Source organism: Macrosteles quadrilineatus, unplaced genomic scaffold (assembly GCF_028750875.1).
Source record: "Macrosteles quadrilineatus isolate MER2022 unplaced genomic scaffold, UCM_ALF_1.0 Scaffold_4__1_contigs__length_99947679, whole genome shotgun sequence".
In the NCBI taxonomy this organism is placed as follows: domain Eukaryota; kingdom Metazoa; phylum Arthropoda; class Insecta; order Hemiptera; family Cicadellidae; genus Macrosteles; species Macrosteles quadrilineatus.
The window spans coordinates 13,079,472-13,097,741 of NW_026542597.1; the positions used below are offsets into that span (position 1 = coordinate 13,079,472).

Here is an 18,270-nt window from a genome sequence, read left to right on the forward strand (position 1 = left end):
CGCCTCACCTCTGCTCCTGTCCTGGCCTGTCCCGACTTCTCGGTCCCGTTTGTCCTCCAGACCGACGCGTCGACCATCGGTCTTGGAGCCGCTCTCACGCAGAACCAAGAATCCGGCGAAGTCGTAATCGCTTACGCTAGCCGACTGCTTACGGACCAAGAGAAGAACTATACAACGACGGAGTTAGAGTGTCTTGCGTTGGTTTGGGCGACCCGAAAATTCAAGCCGTACCTCGAGGGTTACAAGTTCGTCGCCATAACCGACCACGTCGCGCTGAAATGGCTAATGAGGCTACACGAGCCTAGCGGACGTCTTAGCGCGGTGGGTGATGGAACTTCAGCAGTACACCTTCGAGATCAAGTACCGGAAGGGCACCCTGAACCGCGTCGCTGACGCTTTGTCGAGGCAACCCGTGACCAACGAGGGCCAATCGGGCCTGGTCGCGGTGAGTCACCTCACATCGGAGGTGACAGACGCGCCTCGCGAGTGACGCACGACCAGACGCAGGGAATCGACGAGACCGGAAAACCAACCGAGTGACGCGATGCAACCCGACGAACGCCCCAACGAAGCCAACGACGTCCCTCCGACTGATTGGTACGACCGGTTGTACGCAGCTGTGACCGCCAACCCACGACGCTATCCGCGATATCAAATCGTGGAGAACCGCCTTTACCGAACCTCCCAACGCCATGGGAGTGGTGGTAGGCTGTCCTGGAGAATGTGCGTTCCTCCAGGGCAAGTAGAGGCGGTACTACGACAGAACCACGATGACGCTACGGCAGGACACCTTGGTGTCAAGAAAACACTTTGCCGTGTAGGGCCCGAATATTTTTGGCCTGGATGGCGTCGGGAGACGAAAGCCTACGTGAGATCCTGTGATGCATGCCAAAAGTACAAGGTGGCGCAGACGAAACCGGCAGGGAAGATGTACTTCCGGGCTCCAAAAGGTCCGTGGTACACGGTGTCCGCCGACCTAGTGGGTCCGCTACCCAGGTCTGGCAAGGGCCACCGCTTCCTGCTGGTGATCCAGGACACGTACAGCAAGTGGGTTGAGCTATGTCCTATCGGGTCGGCAACGGCCAAGAACGTTGTCAGTAAAACTAAGGAGATGCTCCTTCGATACGGAGCACCTGAGTCCATAATCACCGACAACGGGACTCAGTTCGTTTCGAACCTCTTTAGAGACCTGGCGACGGATTGGGACATAGCTTTCACAAACACAGCTCCCTACAGTCCGCAATCGAACCCGGTGGAACGAGTCAACCGCGTTGTGAAGACCATGATTTCTCAGTTTGTGAAAGAAAATCATAGGTCATGGGACGCCCATATCGCCGAGCTCCAGTTCGCCATAAACACCGCCGTCCACGATTCGACGGGTTACACGCCGGCGATGCTAACGTTAGGCCGCGAACTCAGAGTCCCGAAAGCTGTCCGAGGGAAAACGTTGGAGGCGACACCCGACGTTGACGGACAGCCAACGCTCGCCGAAGTCCACGACAGACGAACGCAAGAATTCGGACGCATCTACGAGAAGGTCCACGCCAACCTCAAGACCGCCTACGAGCAGCAGGCAAGGTACTACAACCTCCGCCGGCGGGAGGTGAGGTACCGCAACGGCGATCGCGTGCTGCGGCGGATTCACACGCTGTCTTCCGCGGCCGACGCCGTGGTCGGGAAGCTCGCCCCCAAGTTCGACGGACCCTGCGAGGTTGAGGAGCGGCGTGGGGCCAACCTGTACACGGTTAGAGACGTGCGCACGGGGGTGTCACACGTGGTTCACGTGAAGGACCTGAAGCCCTACCACCAACGTTGAGGGCCGACCCCTACGGATGATTCAGAAGTTCTTTAGTTTTATCGTTCTTTTATTCGTTTTTCGATTTTACGAGAGGTGTTTTTATACCAGTTGGTTTTTATTTTCGTTCAAGAAGTCCTTTTTATTTTGTTTTCAAGAAGATTTTATTTTTTCGTTTACTTTTCCCTCTCGTACACGACCTCTTCTTCACGACGCCGTTTCTTCAGCTGCCCTTTTTCGAGACCCTTTGGACCATCTCCCTCACGTTAGAAATCTTTTTTTTCTCTTTTTTTGTGAAGTTGGTAAGGGGTGTGAGGTACCAAATTTTAAGGGGGGTAAAAACGTACTACGAATAAATGAACATCAGAACTTACCCGATTTTTAACCACAATAGCCTACTCCTAGGCCTATGTGTTGGCCATAGCTTGGGCTATTTTTAATAACAGTGAAGTACACAAACACACCCACAACGATATATTTATTCATAATAGCACTTCGTTTCACATAATAAAGTTAAACCGGCCGATTTTACAGACATTTAACGCCGCCGACGACATAACCCCAAACTGGTGTTTATTTGTTGACCATCGACAGACGACAACTAGACCGGCTCAACAGGTGAATTTCCGATCAGCTGTTGGCTAGTTCTCAAACTCACCACCAGAGCGATTAAGCTTCGACCGAGGAAATCATGATTTGAGCCGGACAAGATTATTCGCTGTTCGACCGTCGACTCGTTAACGAGAAGCCTCTTCGCACAACGAAACTAACTTCGTCATACGATATCGATTCAGGTTAGCTACGTTTTCAGACTTTCCTACTTTCTTTTAAATATTCTTTTTCCAACATACGCATACTCGTCTGCCATTTATTTTATCCGTTTACGTTCGATTATAATTTTCTAAATTTTATTAACTTAGTTCTTGCCGACTCGTACAAAACCCGCCAGTTCCTGCCTGCCAGTGACTAGCGGTGGATATTTTTCGGCTCTTTTAAACCAATTGGCTATTAAATTACGTTAATTCGGTTCGTTTCACGATTAAATTATTACTTAAGTTACTCCAGTTAATTCGACGTTTTAATACCCCGAGACTCGTCGTCTGAGTTCTAAACCCCGTCTTTGGCGGGTGAAAGAATCGAGTCTTGGGAGCAGGCTGAGTTGAATAATCAGCTACAAAAATTAGTATTAAATTTATTTTAAACCACTCACGTTAAATTATCCGTCCAATTATATTAATTAGGCCCCGACGACTCTGTAGGAATTGCTTTTTACATTAGATTCGATTTTATTATCCACCACCGTCTTTAGCCAGATAGTTTACAGTTTAATACGAGTATTTATATCACATTGGCTTAAGATTGAATACTCGTCGGCCCTACAGAGTCATTCTAAAAGTTAGGCAAAATTCTCCAAAACACGTTAGCGAAGGTGAGGATGAAATAGCTCCTACTGAGCGTCTGCAGGATTTCCTGAGCGCTTCTAGAGCTCTGAGCCTTCGATTAAATTTTAAATAAATTGATCAGTCAAAGCCGTGACAACTTCGTATCGACCCCTGGATTTTTCTCGGCTCCTTCTGAGCACTCCGGGGAAGAAATTTGAGTGTGGCCGGTTCTAGGGGTAGGCCTAGCCTGACTTGGTGAATACTAGTTTATTCCCCCCCTAGAATTTTGCGTCACATTCTACAGGACAAGATTGACCAATGTTGCTGGTAGAGAAGGGTTTACATATTTAGGACTTGTATGAATTAAAAGAATATGTGGGAAGCGTTGATTTTGCACCTCTAGAAACAATAGGGTCAAGATTTGTACTCGTGTTGAAGTACAAACAAGTATTTTAAACAAGAAGTATAAACAAGAAAGTAACATAAGACATATGACTGCTTGATCACCAAAGAACCAGTAGATATGACAACCTAAACGTGGATAAAATCTGGGAAGCAAATCCGGGTTTATTTGTGGTTAATCAGTGTGGGAGCGAGCCGGTAAAGGTAGAACGCAGGACTTCGGCCAGTCCGGGTTTAAAATCCCGCCAAATCACCGATGGATATTATCTAAGTGATAATGCCGCCAACCTAGGTCTAGTCTGAATGTGAAAAACAATCCCAGTCAATCCCTAACGTCATATGGAAAAAACCATATAATCTGCAAAAATCGTACTTTCATGCAAGTTTAGTTTTATTCTTTTAAATCAGGCAATTGTAAATGAATCAATTAAATACCTGCCTATGTAGTATTAGATTCTTGCAGGCAGCGTAATTTTATTTTTACCAACACAAAATGGTATAAAAATAAATCAAACAATAACCGAAGCAATTCCTATCAATAACTTTCAACGAGTAGGTGCTCCATCATCGGTGTCAAAACATTCTATAAACTTGTCAATATATGCATTGAAGAACTTTTTGTGCTTTAAACTTGTTCGCAGGTCAAAAGCTTACAAACTTTATCGCTCAGCAAACAAAAGCTATCTGCTTTGATATTTATATTAATATGTTGAACGTAACTTTAACTATACAGGAACTATGATCGACTCTGTTACTTAGAGTAGAACGTCCTTAGTCTATTTTTAGGTGGAATTACTAATTTAAGAGATTTGCAATTTTCATGTATATTTTAGAAAAATTGTCTATATAACTTTTAATTATGGTAGTGATTCGACTGAATAAACAATACAGGTCTTCTTCAAATGAAGACTTATCGAGCTATTGCATCATGTATTCGTAGTGCTTGTTATTTTTGAGAGAACTATTTTTCCATTCTCAATTCATGTTTTTTTTGTATCACTTCTGTAGAAACAAATTAAGCAATCAATATATATCTTTCTTTTTGCTGTTTCCAGTCTTCTATTGGAAACTAGCATTTCTATCCATCTCATAAGTTTTTGTCAAAACAATTATTTGAATGATAATTTAAATACCTTTTATGATGCTTATCATATTTGATAATTTTTTTATAGTATGCATACAATTGTATGGTAACAAAATAATAATCTCATTACGTTTGTTTTTGTTTGTGTGTTTCTTCTCCATCGTTAAATTTTGAGCACATAATTCATTCTTGTTAATATTTTACAAACCCGTGATTTATGATACTATTCTTATTAAAACTGCACTTATTGTGACAAGTCAAGGTTTCGACAGGAATTCCTATTGACTGATTTAGTGTGAAGTATTTAAGTGTTTCCCAGTTATTTGTACACCAGGCCTTTTTGTTTTGTATGGATGTATGTAAATAAAAAATAATTACGACTTTTCAAGCCGTTTCAAACATATCTGAGCTGTCAGTTTAGTCATGTACTAGCTGTTTGCCCGTTCTACGTACGGGAATCTAAGTAGTAAGTTAAAACCTTATATTCAGAACAGGAGTTGCTTTGCATATTTAGTGTGCATTTTTCCAGATATGATGGCAAAACCATAACTGTTTAGGAATACTTATAAACCTTCTCAAATACAATATCTGACAGTTTCAAAGCCAAAACGAATGCTTCGCAATTAAATGTCACCCGATCGTGTTAGTCCATATTTTATATCAAACTATGAAAGGCTTTACAGTATAGATCTATGAGGCGTAGCCCTAAGGTAGGCCTGTAATTTAAAGTTACTTTTCACACTGGTTAAAAGTAGTTAAAACACTACCTCAACCTCACTACTGCACACTTTATTCGGGTTGAAATTTTTATTAACAATGGTGCTCTTGTCTTTTCCACGAAAAATAAGGACATTAGTGCGTTACCAACAGACATACGCACACAAATACAGAATTGAGTCCTCACATTTTTGAGTCCAGACAGAAAACGCTAAAAATTATACAGTAAGGCATCAATTAAATTTAATAAGCAATAAGGTGCAGTGTTTATAAATAAATAGTGAAAATATTGATGTGTTTGTATGTAAAAATGATTCTTACTGCTACCACCGGCTCTAAGGAAAAGTACAGTACCAACAACCAACGTTTACATTTGAGAAAAGAACTGTAGTACTTACGACTTATTCAAACTGTCCTTCTAATCAAACTGTATTATAGGTGTTAATTAATCTGTTGGCAAATATATAAATAAATAAATACACAGGCCACAAAACATGTAACATGTAACGTTAACAACTACAAAGCTTTGAAAACTTACTATGGTTTGCTAAAAAAAAACTTTAACTTCATGTGGTGCAGTACCGAAGTTATTAATCTACTTTGGTTTTAATTTTTTTTAAGTTTTCGAAAATCAAAGGTATTTCCCATTAATTGCATTATTTGTAAGCAGCTTTTAATGTTAACATATTAATGGCATTTTGAAGAAACCACCTTTATCCAAACAAAGGTTTCTAATTTAAAAGATTACGTTATCTCTAAACGATAATCGGTACATATATCTAGCAAACATTCATAGGGAATGTGACAAAAAACACACAAATCTGGGGTTGTGCACTTTTGTAGTTTTATTTCCTAAGTAGGAAAAGTACCGATATCGTTGTCGAAATGTAAGTAAGTTTAGTAAGTAAATAGAAACCAAAAGTGACATAATTTATTGGAAAAGGGAGTTTAGCTACATCTGTTAAGTTAAACCTCCGTTACGGTACGATCACAGCGAAATAAGAAAGATCTTCCAAGATCGCAGCAACATCCACGATCACCCACTGCAGTTGTGATTTTTTACTTTGCACTTTACACAACTGTCCTTGAAGCGCCGTCAATGAGTGGAAACCTTTGTAAGCTACGGTATTGGTGGCGATGATTAAATAAATGTAAGTTTCCTTGCACTAATACAACACTGATTCACGGTATTTTCCCCGGCTATCAAAACTCAAGAACAATCAATCGTTGCACTTGCGATTAATTAAACCGGTTAAGTAAGGCACAACGTTTTTAATCTCACTTGGTTTGGATGTGCTAACTAAACTTGATCGGAAATGGTTGCGGTATTTGTAAACAACTTTTAATGTAAACATATCAGTGACAGCTAGAGGTGAGAACTAATCCAAACAGCTGATCGTTATTTCATAAAATGTAATAGTAAACATTTAGAGAAAATTTGACAAAAATCGAACAAAATTGGGTTTTTGGTGGTTCGTTATTTTGTTTTCAAAGAAGCGAGGCCATGTTTTTATAGCCAAAGACACTCTCACCAATCCAGTAAATACAGAAAAATGATTAGAACCTTGATCGGTACTCTAGTTTTCTGGGAGTAGGCCGCGTAAAATGACATTTTGGCGTTACAGACGAAGTCACAGAATGGACAAACAGACAGACATACTGACAGAAATTGAGATAAGACTCGTTTCGGCTTTCTTAGGCTATGAAACGTAAAAATAACCAAAAACTGCATGATTCTAAGCAATGTACAGACAAAACTGTAATTTTATTTATATAGATAGATATGTTGTGTACCCATAGTGAATATGTTGGACTTCACTAGTCCACGAGCCTCACCTGGTGACCTTATCTATAAACAGTCCAAAACACAACTGACAGGTCCAAGTGTATAAACAACACTTACACGGTGACAGCGCGCCACTGACACAACTCCTGGTGGTGTGAATCCGCACATAACAGCATTGTCAGTTACTCCTACTCATTTAAATATTATGTTGTTAGATAATACTGTATGTCAATAAACGTACCATGAACTTTACATATTTCATAGTAAAGAGCTCCACAGACTATGAAAAGGTAAAAATATAATGGAACTCATGGAATGTAACTAAAGTTATCATTAAAACATTTATTTAAGTTTAACAATACGATATGTTGAACCAAATAATTTGGATTCATTATTATACTCACTAATTAACTAAAGCAAACCACTGTATTCACCCTTCCATAGTATCTGAATTTTCCGTTAGCGAACTATTTTAACCCCAATTTTATGAAAAGGATCGTGTGAAATATACACCAGATGATAAGAACAAAGCACGATTTCTCTGGACTGAAAGCTCTCAAAGACTTCAATCACGGTAAAAGCATATAAACAGCTGGGATTGGACGTTTATACATCTGATCAGTTGTAGGTTAAGAGCTGATTTGATAAGATTTCACGTGTTTTAAAAGAACAAAATTTGTCTAAGTTTCAGAGTAGGACTCTATACTGAATTCAGACCTTTCAGACTATTTTTACTCCGCCGACTTTTATTTGTTAACTCAGTATTTCCAAAGTTCATACTCTTACGTGTCTTTACACAAATTAATCGAATGAATCTTCCTACAATGTGATCCCCAGTACGAAAATGTTTTTCTCTGCATTCATGAATCTTCTTTTAATTTACGTACAAAATACATTTTAAGTCATTTAACAGAATAGTTTATTAATCGATGTCAGTGCTTTAACTGCCCTTACAGCAATATCGTAAATACCAAAAAAATTTAACAATTCAGTATCATCATCAATTGTTTTTTAAAAATTTCCGTAGTTACTCAACCAATGTTAAAATTCAACTTTTCTTGTGAATTTAAAGTAAGAATATAATAGAAACGCATTAGGTGTTTCAAAAATCCAATAATAATTTCCCGACCAAAAAACTCTGAATGGATAAGCTGTGTAAATATACGTTTAGCAGCTCTGTTATTTCAATGTGTGCGTCCAATGCATTAGGACATAAATAATTCACACGAAGATAGCGTGTTTAAGTTAGCATGCTGACATGTCAAATACCCATTAGTTTATTTCATTTATTCCATACTACAAAGTAGGATTTTTAACGATTCATCTTTCAATTATTGTATGATTCATATACATCTTTAATACTTTCCAAATAGCGCTTCCTAACGTTGTTGAGATAATATGACACTTAGTAACTAATTTGGCTACAGAGCAAATTTTATCGGTATAGGAATAGTCTCATCTGCCAACGTTAAAAAAATTAACCGCTACCATAATAGATATAATCATGATTATTTTTTTTATTTCCATAATTTTGTTATTTGAAATTATATTTTGCAATCGGGGATGAATATTGTTGAACTGGTTACTATTTTAGTAAACCACTTTTGGTGTATTCTCCATGATGTAATTTGAAATGCTGTAAACAATATTAACAGTTATTTAGTTTGATTGGAATTAATTTGTTAATCGACCAAGCATTGTAGCTATTAAAAAAAACTTGTATTGAATATGGTAATTTATTTCGAATTTTATCTGTATGTTACGTTATTATTTGTGTGTATTATTTCTACGTTTGAGATGAAATATTTTACTTCAGTATTAGAGCTAAGCCAGAGTATTTTTACTTCCAAAGAAAAGTGAAAGTATCAAGTTAAAGAATCTTTTTATGCGCCAATCGACGATTTCAGTAAATGCGGGAACTTAAATGAAGACGAACACAGATTTACTTTATGCTTTGGGTTCTTAATGCGTATTAAACCATAAAGCACGATTAGTTTTAAACATGTTAAAAATATGAGGTAATTCTAGCAGTTAGCGAGTGTTTTCATATATCCATCATGTCCTTTCGCTTAGTTTGTAAATTTGATTAACGATTATGTGACAAATCCGAGTAAATCTGAATCTGCAATTCTGTTACATTTTGCATCACATGATACATAGTTTGGAATTGTTTTACCATGTTGTTAACCATTCGTGGGGAACTAATTTTACGTTTCGAGCCAAATTTGCATTAGTATTTCACCAAAATTAACAAATTATGTGTGGATAAATTAACAGTTGTGGATAACATCGGGTATTTTAATATTCATTTTTATGACATATTAAAAACTTTGTTAAAAGTTAGGTCCAAAACTAACTACTATTTTGGTATGGATTTTGTCAGAGAAAAATGCAAAGTATGCTTTTTTAAAGACGTTAAATAACCAAGCAAGTTTATTTTACCAAACAATAAATCATCTATCAATGAACAAAACAATAATGAAATTATACAGAATTATATTTACAGACAACTAATTGAGTGAATTATTAAAGCAATTCCCTGGAGTTCCGAAATACTCAAACGTTTTATAAGTTTTTGTTTTATTTAAATATAGGTTTTGTATAAAAATGCTACAAATACAAATGTTGTTTTAAAAACAAATACGGGTTTTTAAATGTGTTACTCATTCTAAATTAAAACACTCCGTGTCTGCAGAAACAGATAAAGTCATAATTAGCAACGCGTTTGATTTTTAATTAGTTTTGCAGAAAAATAGCAAAAAAGAACGGCATAATACAGAGGGTGTTATAATGTAAAACATTTGTTTAACTATGATGGTGAGAAAATTACAAATGTCCTTTGGCTCGCTTTAGAGAGAAAATATTACCTTGGTAAACACATTCGTTGTTAACATCACAACACTGTAATTATGTTTATGCTTTTTCGTCATACTGCAGTAAAAACAGCCGTTTTTAATGCATGCATTGCGGGTCTAAAGTAGCATTTTTACTCTCTAGGGGGTAAAAATCGTTTTTAACCCTAGGGAGTTAAAATCAACTGTTGTCAACTCAGTTGTAAATTTATTTTATAAACAATTGCATGTTCGGAAGTATGTATCGACTGTTTAATCGATTGTAATTAATTGTTGTCTTATTGTAAATAGTTGACATATCGATAGTATAATGTACACTAGTCACTAACACAATCGTAAGAGACGAACCGATTGAATCACTTAATCAGCTGCTTATTTGCATTAGCAGAATTGAAAACAAGCTGAAAGTTGTTTTAAGAGGTTATCTTTACTTACAAATTATTTCGTATTCTAGGTCAGTGTGTTAATTAATGATGCAATATGAGGAAAAATATATTTCACCACAGGGGCAAAAAGTGTCTTTTTCACCCTCGCTCAGTTTTCCTCGAGGTAAAATTTGACCTCGGGCCAAAAAGAGTCACTTTAGGCCCTAGTGATTAGATGTACTATTTTATAACTCTTTCAGATATTTAAAAGCTTAACTTAGGTTGTTTTGTTGTTCAGATGAATTGTTCGGATTAAGCAACGATTTTGATCGGTATTATAATTTATTTAATAAATCAACACCTCAACACTCATATATTTGCACACTTTGCGCTATATGTACATCGTTATACTTAATATTGTATATTCTACTTTATTACTTATTCCGCCTTTCAGAGTGTTTTCCCCGTAAAAACCCCCTTAACGAAAATCCCTTAAGATTGCATGAACTCCCAACGTACATTGTCCTATATTGACGATCTTTACTCAGTCGATAAGACCTTGATAAACACAATTCCGCAGAAGCCTCACAAATATTGGTATTCTCAGATACAGGTTATGTAAAGACGACTGTTGACAGGTGATATCTGATTGTGCGTCAATCCGCGCTTTAGTATGAAGCTGATAGTCGAAATCGAGGAAAATTGCCTTGGTTCAGTGTTTAGATTCACTAGTTTACAAATTTAGCTAACGAAACCACCACAAAATAATGCGCAAAATATTTGACTAATACAAATAAACATATTCATATTCATTTGATACGATAACCGATGCTTACAAAATGTTGGCGTTGGACATTTACAGTTAATTTTTCGACCGTTTCCTTTCAATATGCGTAAAAACGCAATCGGAGAAGAACTACCATGTAGAAAATATCTTACTAATATTATAAATGTGAAAGTTTGTGTGTTTGTTTGTTTGAAGTTCAATCACGCATTAACTACTGGACGGATTGGGCTGAAATTTGGCTAGATGATAGTTCATATTTCCGATTAACATATAGGCATATTCTTATATCAAAAATCCTTTTGGGCTCCACCCCAGTGGCTCTGCAGTTCCCCATGTTAACCTTATGAGTATTCATATTTAAAGGGAATTAAAGAATTTAGTCAGCTGTTTCAACTAAAAAAGTTGGTTCTATGATATGCAAAATTATTAAAAAGTTATGCTATTTACCAACAGGGTGCAGCACTATTATTTTTTGCATTTATGAAAACAGCTAATTTGAACTAAGCAGCAACAAAAAACTGTGATAGGCAATGAGAACTGTCAAAGTAGGATTGTTTACACTTATGTTTATGTTTTAATTTCATGGATAATTTGTGATATTTGTGAATTGAATTTAAAATAATTTATTTTTCTCTATTGTTCTGAGTAGTTGAAGAGATCCACCGACAAATTGCGCTGATGTTAAGATCAAACGAGCAAAGATTAAATTTGAAACTAAATTACTTTTTGCTCTTTCATTCAATTGCACAAAAATATACTTTATTTGCTACCAACAAGGATAATCTGTATAATGCACAACCTAACAAATTTCTAATTGGTGAATGCATTGAACAAATCAATGGTCTTGAGTCGAAATATTGTATGTAATTAGTGTTTATATCTTTAGATCTTATTGCTTGGCTTGTGTTTGATTGTCTACCTTTACTTTGATCATGATATAATAGTGTAGATAGTCGATGTTTTATAGTGCCAACCTTCATTTCTACTGGTCGATTTCGAGCAGTATCGATTGTGTACCTAGATGCATTTGTTCATTGTGCTATCGCTATCAATATTTAATAATGCTTCACGAATGCTTTTTACCAGGTTTTGACGTAAAAATAACGATGCTGTAGAAAAACAAAACTCAAATTTAATTATTTTGTTGTTGTTTTCAGATCAAGAAGATTTACGAGCTGGACTCGTAAGTATTTTTTGTTTTAATTGTCAACTTACTGTGTATCCTAACATTAACGATTATTAATGATTTATAAAACTCATATTTACTGTAATTTCCTACTCTTAACTGACATTTTATACTTCCCATTCAAGACCAAATTAACTACCCCATAAACGAAATAATGAGATTTGGGGACTATTAGAGTTGAGTGTACACATCGAACCACCTCTATGTCTTTGTCCGTTTCGAAACAGCTGTCTAGAGAAATCTCTATTTTATTAAAAATATATAGTTATTCCCGCTATACAGTATCTCTGGCAAGGTAGCAGGGTGGTTAGAGTGACCACATAACAACCAAAAGGTCGCCGAATCGATCCTGGGAAAAGCAAGTAACATTTTGATAGTTCAAAACTGGACTCAGCTGTTCCTGACCCTTGGGCTTAAAATAAAATGATACTGGCTAGTAAAACAGCTGATCTTAGTCAGTAACAAAGCTACACAGATCATCTCACTCCATTCTAAACCCATCCTTCACTCATAATGGTGTCCCTATCTAAATTATTTGGCAATTGAAATAACTAATTGCAAGTGTTTCTGAAAGATTCAAGTGCAATATATTTACGTTCCCAGATGAAAATGATGACCATCCCATGATTAAAAGTAATTTGTCTATATATAGTTTAAAAATTCCCATTCCCGAAGCCAATTCAATGGTTGAATTATTACCAACCTTAAAATCTTTAACATGTTACACTCGTACTTCTCACTTTAAACTAAATCTGTGACGTCATATTGGGTTTCTGACGCCATCATCACTACGAAAGCCTTCCACCGAATTATGTATGTCCAGTAATATTATTATAAAAAAATTAATGACGACATAATACAACCTGCATATCACATTAATGTGAAAAATGAGTCATGAAGCGTCATGTTTGCGCTGCAGCACTCAAGTGTCCACTTGTATTACAAGTGTTTCCTATGTAATCTCTCCAGAACAGCTGATGTTTCCCAGCGGGTCTGTAATTTCCTCTAAGCTATTTGTTTCTTGTAATCCGAGTGGTGTGTAAAACGATTTCTATTATGAATATGTTTTGTAAAATATTAAAATTATACTATCGAAATACCTTGTAAAGTGTTATTCACTATGAAAATACTGTATAAATTTCTAGACAATGTTTCTGTTAAGATGATGTTCGAGTTGGTAAATTATTGTGTGATCTACATATAAGTATAAGTATAAAAGAGGATGTTTGTATGTATATTTGGCAGTGATAAACTCAGACACCGCTGAACCGATTGCCACGAAACTTGGTACATACGTGTAGAATTTCATGGAATAGGTTTATACACCATCAATTTCGCATGTCAGTTACATGGAGTTTCCCATGTCAACCTTATGAGAATTAATGAATCTTAACAGCTGTTTCAATTAAACAAGTTGGTTCTGTTCTATGATGTTCAATAGCATTAAAGTTACAAGGATTACCAACAGGGTGCAGCACTATTATTTCTTTTACATTTATGACAACAGCTAATTTGCAACCAAAAGGTGAGTGAGCATAGCGAACGAACTTCAACCTGGAGGCGAGTTAGCGTAGTGAACGAGCTAACCTGAAGGCAAGTGAGCGCAGCGAACGAGCTCCAACCTAAAGGTGAGTGAGCGTAGCGAACTAACTTCAACCAGGACGTGATTGAGCCATGCGAACGAGATCATCTTGAAAATTAAGAAGTTAAATGGGGCAAAGCCCGCGGTTTACAGCTAGTATTATTTAAAAATATGCTATATGAATGTATATGATAGGTATATGGTATGGGAAAATATGAAAACTAATGGTACCACAATATTGTGGTTATACTTTTACCATTATACTTCTCACAATTATTGGTAACTTTGAATTTTAAAGGTACAGAAGAAACCTATACCGATGTCATGAATGGGGGTAGTTTTATTCTAATAGGTAGAGTAGACTATACCCATGCAAAATTCTACCAATAGTTTTTTTTACAAATTATTTTGTGGGTCTCATACATCCGAACATATGCCTACTCGCTAGCAAAAAAACACATTATTCAAAAGCAGGAAATCCTTACTTTCTTTTAATTGGAGAAGATGGTTTTAAAATAAAAAGCTGTACCAGTTCTTCACCTAAACTTTCGTAGCTGGGTGGTTGATTTTTAACAGTGCTTGTCAGATATTCAAAAAGGTTGCTGAATCGATCTTCAAAATACTGTTGGTGCTGCGAAACTATGCCCACCCAATTGATAGCTGAGCTTTTAGAAAAATTAATAGTCATAGCTAAATACAAAGATGGTCCTATTAGTCAAACCCACGAATATTACAACAGTAACGGTATGGATCATAAACATAAAAAAATTACTTCACTGTCCTAAATGTCTATTCTAATAGCCGTAACAGCTGATTAAGAATATTTTGACAGTTCCATTCAAATATTATTAACATGTTTACCTTCCGAGCAGTAACATTTGTTTTCACCACACTATCATGTTTTTGGCTGTATTACATACGTTAATTGGTGGCCGAAAGTTACGTTTTGCTGGCGATGCCAGCTGTCCATAATTTGGGGACCGAGCAGGTTTTTACAGGCCGGGGCCGCAAAATCAGCTGTCCGCTTACTTACTTAAAACATGAATGCATTTTAAATACATAATCAAAATCCATAGCATTTCAATAGAATTGTGTTATTGTCACCGTTGCCTAGCAACTATATATTTTTATTTTTGCTGATTCCTCAAATTATTTCTTCACATAACCTTAAAGTTGTAGTTGTGTTGACTATCAGTGTGCATTATTATTGTGGTGAATAGTGGTAATAGGGTATAGTGTGGTGAAAAATAGCGTTCGTACCACGGACCGAAATGGTTTTGCGGCTCTCGATCGATTTAAGTTCTCGACTTCGTCTCGAACTTAAAAACTATCTCGAGCCGGCAAAACCTCATTTTCGGCCCTAGGTACGAAATATACTATTACGTTAATCCACACTGTTTCTGTAACAATATTTGTGTGCCTTGATAGTCAGTTTAAAATACGGAAAAGTAACTGAAAAAGTCAATGATAAATTTGCATGATGACAACTACGGTGATATTTTACTTAACAGGAAATTTAACTGTAACCTGTTTAGATAGAAATATCTGTTTTCACAAACAAATCAGAATACGAATACATATATTCTGTCAAAGGTTGAACCACTCAAAGAGTTTAATATAGCTCAACATCTTAGACGGGAAAACGTAAAAAGAGAAATGCTTGAAACAAACGTTCACTTTGAAATAAACGCATTCTTTCCACCCCTTGCTTCCTGTATTTCAGTGGTGTTACTTTACGTGGAAAATATAACGTTTTCGTCTCTCTTTATTTGTATTGTTGTTATTTTCCACTTTTAGAATTCAAGCTCTATACTAAAATCCACGTTCAATAGCTTGGATCCCCGTATTGCTATAACGGGTGATTTTTTGGTTGGATATATTGGGATTATATTTACACAAAATCGGAAAATTGCACCCATCACCAAAACTGTTCACTTCTGTAGCATTGGTGTTACTGTGTAAGAAGAGTCAAAGCATAAACAAACTACATTTTCAAAGTCAATGGAGGCGCAAAATTTTTATGCGTATTCTTTTTGTTTTTGAATTGTAAACAAAATTGTCTACACAAACCTTCGACTGGTAATAGAAGTATAAAGTATTATACAATACAATAATACGAAAAACCTGTAAGGCAGAACCCTAATAAAGCTCAAAACTATCCCCCCCCCTAAATTAATTAAAGTCAACCTGCATGTTCCTCGAGAAACGAAGTTCAAATCATCCCTTCAATACAGTAGTACCGGTACCATTATCATTTTTGCTGCAAAAAATAAGCACAAATCCTTATGCTAATGAATATTTCATATGCGTTTCCTTTCATTTTAGTAATTTAGCCCCAGAAACGATACGGAAAAGAATTAGGGAATAAAAAATATATCTGGCGAATGACACTGGAAAAGAAAACATTGAAAATTAATCGATTGTCACCCCAAGCCATCCGTCTTCCTGCCATTTCTATTTCGTGGATTGTTTTCTTAACTTCAACTTGGTGATTTCATTATTAGCCGAGATCCTCTTAGTTTCAGTATCCAGTTTGGTTTTATTTATGGATTTGCGAAAAATTTCTCCGCCGTTACCACCACTTTTGAAAATCATCGTTTACATCAACTTATCTGATATTAAATCTTAACTACGTTTTTAAGGCACCGCTAAAAATACCGTTGCAGCAAACATCTAAAAATTTTCATTTGTCTAAAGGGATTTTCACTAAAATACTTCCTTGAAATGTCAGATTTGAAGACAGGCACTATTTAGATAATTATTTCTTTTTGACAACAGTTTAAATTCATTACTAATCCAACTCAAATTTGGTTAAATATTTTTCTTTAAGTGGTATAACTTCCATAACTTCCTAGCCTACCGGATATAAAAAAACCTACCTTATAAAAAGTGTTGGTATCAAACTAAAGCATTGGATCAATTTCTGAGAAGGTGGGACTAAATTAGTTATTTAAATGTAGTCTGTTGCACTCTCTTGGATTTTCAGTTCCAATAGTGTTTAAGGTATAATAGAAAGTATGTACTTGAGTGTAAACTTGCAAAATACTCCACTCGTTTACCAACAATCAAAGCATACATTAAAGTACAATAAATAAATTATATCGTATAAGGTGGTAAATAAGAGGTGGGTTTTTAGCGAATTTCCCTATAGGGAAGTAGCTATTACCGTAGGCAGCACGGTAAGAACTAGACCTGGGACTTATTTCATTTTTCTTATTTATGTCCTAAGAGGCCAAAAATACCATTCGTACAATTGTTTATATCTATTCAGTATATACGTCCGTAAACGTGGGGATATCCCGGATAATTTTGGTCCGATTTTCATGAAATTTTGCTTAAAGGTTAATGGCTGGGTATAGGTTCGTGAACCAGCAAGATTGGGTCATGGGAACGGGGTATTATGGGGTTTTGAAATGTTCTAAAATTGTTTTATTTTATTTTACCCTTAAAAATTGAAAATGCCTATTTTTCAGTCGTCTTAGAACGTAAAAAATAATCGTGTATATGCAAACATTGTAGTAACATTAAATGTTACGGATAATATCCCGAAACTGTACATTTAAGATCACTACGTTATTCTTAAGGATAAAAGAGAAACTTTGTAGTTTGCTGAAAAATATAGTGTGTTGATCAAATTTTCAAATTTATCTATACTATTAACATTTTGTGAAAACCCCTCTTTTATCTTCCCCGTAGCAGCAAATCTAGGAACTCGTTAAATCCAGTGTTTTAAATGAGAGGGGGGGGTATGTCTTGTATCGGAATAATTTACTATCGCTCCAATAAAACAAAAATAAATTTGCTTAGCCTGCATGTTTGCCATGGCAAGAGTATTTGGATGAATGGAGAAACTCCCCTACGACGGTCAATATTCGTGTCAAGCCCCAAGTTACATTTTCAGCGTCATTGTTCATTGTTCTGCAATACTTCACCACTGAATCCCTATTTTTCCCCTCCCCCGTCAACTATTGTTTCAACGCCCCAGGCACTTTCGACGATTTGCGTTTTTCACTGCGACAAATCTTTCCGTAATTTTAAGATTCATGGAGAAATCTTGATTAAGTTTTTTGCAATCGCATATAGGGCTTAGGCTTAGTATATATTTCTAGTAATAATTAAAAACTACAGTATTAGTTTCAGTGCCAGATAACTATTAGTAAAGTTTGTAATTGTTGTGAATGTTCAAACCTGTTATCATTAGAACAATTTAAAAGTCCATTTTGTAAATAGGAGAAGAGTTACATGATATCTTACAATAATTGCATTAAATTTATACCAAATCCTTAAACAGTAAGCACATCTGCATTCACGGATAGTTTAACGAACTTCGGT

General features: G+C 36.2%; 1 protein-coding gene across 1 annotated transcript in view; it reads left to right on the forward strand.

Moving 5' to 3' along the window:
- The window catches only part of LOC128991332 (diacylglycerol kinase eta-like), a 154,313-nt gene that overhangs the window by 41,099 nt on the left and 94,944 nt on the right, over positions 1-18,270 (forward strand). The window contains exon 3 of the mRNA XM_054414137.1: positions 12,328-12,353. The gene's annotated coding sequence lies outside the window, so the exon portion shown is untranslated. The remainder of the gene's footprint in view (positions 1-12,327; positions 12,354-18,270) is intronic.